We start from the raw sequence: 7,480 nt of genomic DNA, 5'->3' as shown, positions 1-7,480 counted from the left end.
AATTTGGTTCAGAATAGCAGTTCATATTTTGAAACTATTTATAGCATGCAATTTCATTCCTGGGATTACCACCTCAGTGGACAAAATGCCAGGAGAGAAAATGTGTTTAAGGGGTAAAACATGGGAGAACAATGAGGCTGGATGGCCTCAAATGGTTTTATTATCTAGCCTCGATTTAGGCAAAACACCTAAATCACCTAGATCAATGTTGAACTTCAACCTTTATGTCCTTGCAGCCTCCCAGAACAGGTGAAATGTTAATCAGGCTGCTGATGAGGCCCCCCATGTTTGAGCAAAAATCAACTTGTTTTTACTTTCATTTTGTGCACTAGTAACTAACATCATTTCTCTCCCATTCGATTATTTGGGGAGCTAGAGAAAAAAAAACACAGTCACTTCGATTCATTTTAAATTTTTAAATGCATTTTTCCAGGCTTCCAAATTGCTGCACTTTTGAAATCTTGGTTGCTGCTCTTTAGACAACCTCCAGGCCTTTCATATGTTCATTCTAACTTAAACACCAAATTTTATGAAATCTGTTAGAGGAGGAATGATGTACAATGTAAAGAATTCTTTATGCCTTGATATTGCTTCATCTTGTCACATCTATTTTTCTTTGTCACATCTATTTTTCTTTATGTTTTCTAAAAGGTATATCAAGTTATTCACTTAATAAATTTATGTGTTTCAAAGTATTGTGGTCCTTTCTCATGTCAACTAAAAATATCCTTAAATGTTTGTAAACCATCTAGGCCTAGTAATCAATAACTTAAATCACTGACTAAAAAATTAGTCATTGTAACCAAAATGAGATTAAAGGTTCAGCCAGCCTATCTGGAATATGAATTAAGATGGCTAAAATACATTTCAGCCAGCTAGCCTACTGGAACTGTAATGTGAACACAAATTTTTAAAATTGAATTACATTGTACATATATACATAATATATATATTTGTATATGCATACACAGGCATATGCACATCTATATGCATATACATAATCTATAAATATAAATGTTTAAACAATGTAACATTGCCAATTGAATTTTTGGATCCTATCCATTACTGGGAACTATTCTTTTTTTTTTTTTTTAAGATTTTATTTATTAATATTTAGAGAGAAAGAGAGAACACACAAGTGGGGAGGGGCAGAGGGAGAAGGGGAAGGAATCTGAAACAGACTCCCCACTGAGCTCAAAGCCCAGTGAGCTGGTTCAGTCTCACAGCAATGAGACCATGACCTAGGTGGAAACCAAGAGTCAGACACTTAACCAACTGAGCTACCCAGGAGTCCCTACTGAACTCTAGTCTTGATAGACTTAGCATTTAATTTCCTAACTTAGTTATCAGATCATTCATGTTTGAATAAAGATGATGCCTAACACAGCTTTGAATGGGTACTCCAAATGATAATGAACTGTTATTACTTTTTAAAAAAGATTTTATATATTTATTTGAGATAAAATGAGATAGAGAATGAGAGAGAGAGAAAGCACAAGCATAGGGAGCAGCAGACAGAAGGAGAAGAAGACTCCCTGCTGAGCAGAAAGCCTGATGCAAGTCTTGATCCCAGAACTCTGGGATCATGACCTGAACTGAAGGCAGATGCTTTCAGATCATGACCTGACTGAGCCACTCAGGTGGAGTTGAGAGATCTGAGTTAATTTTTTTGTTGTTTTGAATGTGCTAATAATGTGTGAAATTGTGCCAAGAACCACATTTGAGACTCATCCTACAGAATTCACCTATATGTCCTTAGCAAAGTCATTGAACATATCTGTGTTTCAGTATTTTTACTCTTAACATAAGGAAATTAGACTAGATGATATAATTTTTTTTCTAATCTTATGTTTCATGCCACTCATTAAATTTAGGAATATCTGAAATATTGGGCTTTATCTGATGAAATGATAAAGTGTGGTATGTTGAAAATGAGAATACAAAGCAAATGGAAGTATCTTCAAGATGTAGTATTAAGTGAAAAAAAAAAACACAGTTGCTATATACTTATTAGATTCTATCATATTTTTATATACTTTCTAAAATGACATCTTACCAGACAAATTGTCCCTCACCACCCTATATTAAATACTCCAACCTCTTCACTCAAGTCGCTTTCTACCATCACTCCTTGTCTTCTTTTTTTTCATGTGAGTGCCATACCACATGATGTCATATTAAATATTTGCTTTTTTCTTTATTTCTTCCTTTCTAAGTTTCTTATGAAAAAAATAAATTCCAAAATGTCAGAATATATGCTTTGTTCACTGCTGAATTCCTAGGATTTAAAAATAGTTTTTTGTATAAAATAGATGCTCATTGTATTCATGTATTCATTTTGGAGACATGATGACTTTTTAGGAACAATAAATAAAAGTTGTTTATCATTTATAGTTTGATAAAAAAAGAAAAAGGGCTTAATGAAGGGACTTAATGAAAAAGAAGGGAGCTTTTTATTTTATATATTTTGCACCATTTAAATGTATTATGTGCCTACATTATATGAATAATAAAATAGACATGAATGAAAGGCATTAGATACACCACCAAAACCCTGAGACCTAGTGAAAATCTCAGGTGTAATATTTCTAACTCATGGACATTACTGAAGACTTCAACAGCTGAAATTAGATCCTAAATTGCTAAAACCAAGAATGTGTTATGTTTAAAAAGGAAGCTAACAATAAATTTTTGAGGTAAAATTCTAAATACAAAATGCTTGTTTTCTCATACTAGAGGTGGTTTAGATTTACTATTTCTACCATGTTGATAATCTGGATAAATTTTGCCACTAAAACAAGAATATGAGATGGCTTTGTTTTTCTTGTATTTTTAAATATACTTTCCAGATTTTCTATAAAAATCACTACATGGTTAGCAATTATTTGGGCTGCAAAGAATAAAACTTATCTCATCCCCCACCCCCATAAGAAAAAACATAATGGCTTAAACACAGTTGGGATGTTTGTTTGTTTTAGTCTCATGTATTAGAAATTTTGAGATAGAGGGTATGGAGGCTCGTATAATATTTTCAGGAAGGCTTTGGAGACTCAGGATGCTTCTAACCTGGTCCATAGTTCTTAGCAGGGACTTCTATAGCTCCATTGCTTTCAGATTTTAAGCAGCAGTAAGAAGTAGAGGGAAAAGACAAAAAGAGCACATCTCTATGAAGAATCAGCTTGAACCTTCATGGAGTTTTCCCCACTTTACTTCCAAAACATCTGTTTACAACCTTGTCAATTTTGGTAGACCTTAGTTCCATGGCTATATCTAGATAAAAGCTATATCTAGATATAATCTTGTGAATGATTATATTAATTGTCTGAATTAGTTGACTATCATTACAAAGAAAGAAAAGAAAAGTAGGCATCTGAGAGGCATAGAGTCTCTGTCATAATCAACTACTGTTTTGCATTCAGAAATATATAATATACATGTTTATGTAAGAAAAATCAAAACAAAACAAACAAACAATAACAAAAACAATAAAACAAAAACAAAACAAAAATACCTTAATGATACTCTGCTACTTTCTGGAAGTTAATTTATTCTTTCCCTCAGATATCCATTGTTAGCCATGAAAACAGGTTTAACTAGAAGGAAAATAGTAGCTGATAGTTGGATTAGTGAGATCTTATAGTGAGTTCTCTGTTTTTGAGAACAGGAAAACTTTTGTTCATATCTCCTTGTATTTTACAAAAAAGAAGAAGAAGAAGAAGAAGAAGAAGAAATTCTGGTGCTAAGATGAACAGGAAATGCTTTATATCTATGGAGACCCTGGCTGTTTGAAAGATATTTGTCAATTTTCTCAATGTTTTATCATAAAGCCACTAAGAAGAAGCAACGAGTTTAAGGCAGAATCTGGTAGAGATCTTGGAATGGGAAGAGGTGACTATGAATGATAAGAGTTCACACTTGATGTTTTCAATTTTCACATGCAACTCAAATATTTCATGTTTGCAATGTTATTTTGTTTAATTATATCTTTTTTTTCCATTTGAGAGTAGTTCTTTATTACTGACCAGATTATAAAAATAATCATGGTAGATACCTTAATTCATCCTTCTAATAAGTCTATTAATCTAGTCTTCTTTGTTGCCAGCATCTCTACCTTCTACAAAATGGGTGGTCTTTTTCTTCATTCCTCCTCATGGAGAAGATAATTTGAAGGACCATAAAAAGTTATTTGCTTCTTTGAAACATTTTCTAACAGTATAGATTTTGTGAATCAGATCCTCCATGCAGATAATGCCATATTTACCAAGAGATTGGGCAATTAATGTGTTATCTGTCAGGGCAATTCACTTCTGGTTGATTTTGCCATAACCACGCTTGTAGATCAATTCATTCACTGACTTCAGGTTTGGGTCCCCCCATCTTATATAAGGTTCCACAATCTTTAGCATGTTAACTAAAGTCTTGTGGAGCTTAACAGAGCTGTCATTGAAGATCTGGTGAAGGCGAAGAAGCTGCAACACCTTCTGAATCTTTGGGTTCACACCATTGATACCTCTGATCATGAAGACAAATGCTAATTTATTAGGTTCTGCAGGTATGTAGAAGTTGCCAGATTTTCTTGCTATCCTCGTTATTCCAGTCTTAGTTCTGTTCCTTGTGGTAATGCTGAGCTTTTTCATAGATAAGCTTCCTCCTTGCCTTTTGAAGCATCTTTTGAACAATTTCTTTCTCAGACATTTGATCTTCAACTCCGTGAAATTCCTTCACCCCTTCTTAAGGGTTTCTGGCACAGTAGGAACCTTCTTTTTCTTTTCATCTGCACTCTCCATGGTTCTAGCCAGAAAAGAGCTAATTATATCTCTTCATATAAATCATTCTGAGCGTTTTTTGAGCTGGAGTCTTCTGGGAGACAATTCTCTTGTGTTTCTCTGTTTCTTGCAAGCAATGGCACTGCTTGACTTTTTCGCTGAACTGTCCTTCAGAGATGTTTGTCTAGGGAACAACGTTGGAACTACTCTCTGGAGCAAAGTTCATCTTTGTTTGCTCTCCACCATTTTCTCAGTCTGTTCAGGCTGTTACAATACTATAGACAGGCCGGCTTATGAACAACAGAAATGTATTTCTCAAAGTTCTGGAGGCTAGAAGTCTAAGACCAGGGTGCTTTTGAGGTCTGGTGATGGCCCTCTTGTATGCCACAGTCTTCTCATTGTATCCTCACGAGGTGAAAGGAGTGAGTGATCTCTGTGGGGTGTCTCTTATAATGGCCTCTACCCTCCTAACCTAAGTGTCTCCCAAAAGCCCCATCTCTTGATATCATCATATTGGACATTAGGGTTTTTGACATATGAATTGGGGGAGGACATGTATTCAAACCACAGCGAGTATAATAAAGATGATGCATGTCTCCTTCTGGGGAAAAGTTCAGGATAGCTTACAGTCCATTTAAAGAGATTCAGGCTCCCTAAGCTTGAGATTCCTCTCCTGCATGTATCACCTTGCACTTTTCCTGGTGCTCTCTGGGAATTGTGGCTTGGCAAAGTGGTACAAAATGATGATGCTTTGCCTACTGCTACTACTGTAAATAATAAGCTGGCCATTGTCTTTGACTCAGGAATCTCTTATATTTTGTTGGCACCCATGAGACCGTGGTAGGCTATGTATCAGTTGGAAGTAGATCCTTCATAGTTAGTTCTTGAGAAGCATTGAAAGGGGACTAGGTTCACAATGCCTGCAACTCCCATATTTTCAAGGAAAGCTAATGATGGGACCCTCCCTTTGTGATAGTGCTCACTTAAAGCAGGAATAGATTTGTGCCCATGAGCAGCCATATGTAAACAGTCATGGGCTCATAAAAATTATGCCATGTTTTAATATGGGAAGGCTGCCCAACTGTCAGAGTGTCTCTCTCTCTCTCTCTCTTGGGAGCATGACTGTGAGACAGAAAGAGCACCTGTGGTTGGGAGTGATGCATATGCTAACAGATGTACTGGATAAGCATTAGAATCAAGAGACATAGTCATGCATCTTTAATAGTCACATTCTTCAACAAGGAGACCACAGCTGCTCTTGGACACCTGGGGAAACTGTTAATTCCCCCCAGCAGTAATACATGTTTCTAGAGTGTGTGATTTTCCTTGTTTCTCTATATTTACTTTTAATATATCTCCCTGACTGAAAGTAACCACAATGTGCTTCTGCTTCATTTAAGAGACAAGCTAAAAAAGGGAGGAAAATGACGACTTCTCCAAATTAATCCTGAACTCTAAAGATAAAGGTTTGTCACATGTTTTAACTATTCTTTTAGTATTTTCTGGATGAAAGGATTTAGAAATCCTGATCTGACAATCAGGTGTTAAATCTGCCAGCAACAGATGCTGCTAAAACAGGAATTTAAACAGCTTATTTGTGTTGATACAACATTAAGATCATTTCAGAATAACTGATTATAATGTGCTGTAGATTTTCTAACCATTGTGTTACAACACCTGTCTTGGGAGTTAGAAGTGATATCCCTGACAATCAATTAGGTAAAATAGAACAACCTTAGAAGTATTCCAAGAGGGGTCCAAGAAAGCAAAATGTTCATTATTTTATGTAACTTAAAGTTTTTCAGGTACAATTAAGTCAGATTAAAAAAAAAACAAAACAAAGAATCAAAATATGTGGGGTTTGGGAATAGCTCCTACTTTGGTCATCTAGATATTTCTAGAAAATATTTTACTCATACAAAACTTTAATACAAATTAATAAAGGATTATCTACACCAGTAAAAGAATACCAGAGCCTCTGATTCTCTGTGCTAAAGTGAATCTTTTTTTTTTTTTCTTTTTTTAAATTTTTTTTTTTTTAATTTTTTATTTTTTATAAACATATATTTTTATCCCCAGGGGTACAGGTCTGTGAATCACCAGGTTTACACACTTCACAGCACTCACCAAATCACATACCCTCCCCAATGTCCATAATCCCACCCCCTTCTCCCAAACCCCCTCCCCCCGGCAACCCTCAGTTTGTTGTGAGATTAAGAGTCACTTATGGTTTGTCTCCCTCCCAATCCCATCTTGTTTCATTGATTCTTCTACCCACTTAAGCCTCCATGTTGCATCACCACTTCCTCATATCAGGGAGATCATATGATAGTTGTCTTTCTCTGCTTGACTTATTTCGCTAAGCATGATACGCTCTAGTTCCATCCATGTTGTCGCAAATGGCAAGATTTCATTTCTTTTGATGGCTGCATAGTATTCCATTGTGTATATATACCACATCTTCGTGATCCATTCATCTGTTGATGGACATCTAGGTTCTTTCCATAGTTTGGCTATTGTGGACATTGCTGCTATAAACATTCGGGTGCATGTGTCCCTTTGGATCACTACATTTGTATCTTTAGGGTAAATACCCAATAGTGCAATTGCTGGGTCATAGGGCAGTTCTATTTTCAACATTTTGAGGAACCTCCATGCTGTTTTCCAGAGTGGCTGCACCAGCTTGCATTCCCACCAACAGTGTAGGAGGGTTC

General features: G+C 35.7%; 1 pseudogene; it reads right to left on the bottom strand.

Annotated features, from left to right (window-relative positions):
* Window positions 1–4,052: 4,052 nt before the first annotated feature.
* Window positions 4,053–4,787, bottom strand: LOC132015420 (large ribosomal subunit protein uL30-like; annotated as a pseudogene).
* Between the last annotated feature and the right edge of the window lie 2,693 nt (window positions 4,788–7,480).

This window comes from Mustela nigripes, chromosome 1 (assembly GCF_022355385.1).
Source record: "Mustela nigripes isolate SB6536 chromosome 1, MUSNIG.SB6536, whole genome shotgun sequence".
Taxonomy (NCBI): Eukaryota; Metazoa; Chordata; class Mammalia; order Carnivora; family Mustelidae; genus Mustela; species Mustela nigripes.
This window is presented reverse-complemented; position numbering and strand designations above follow the sequence as displayed.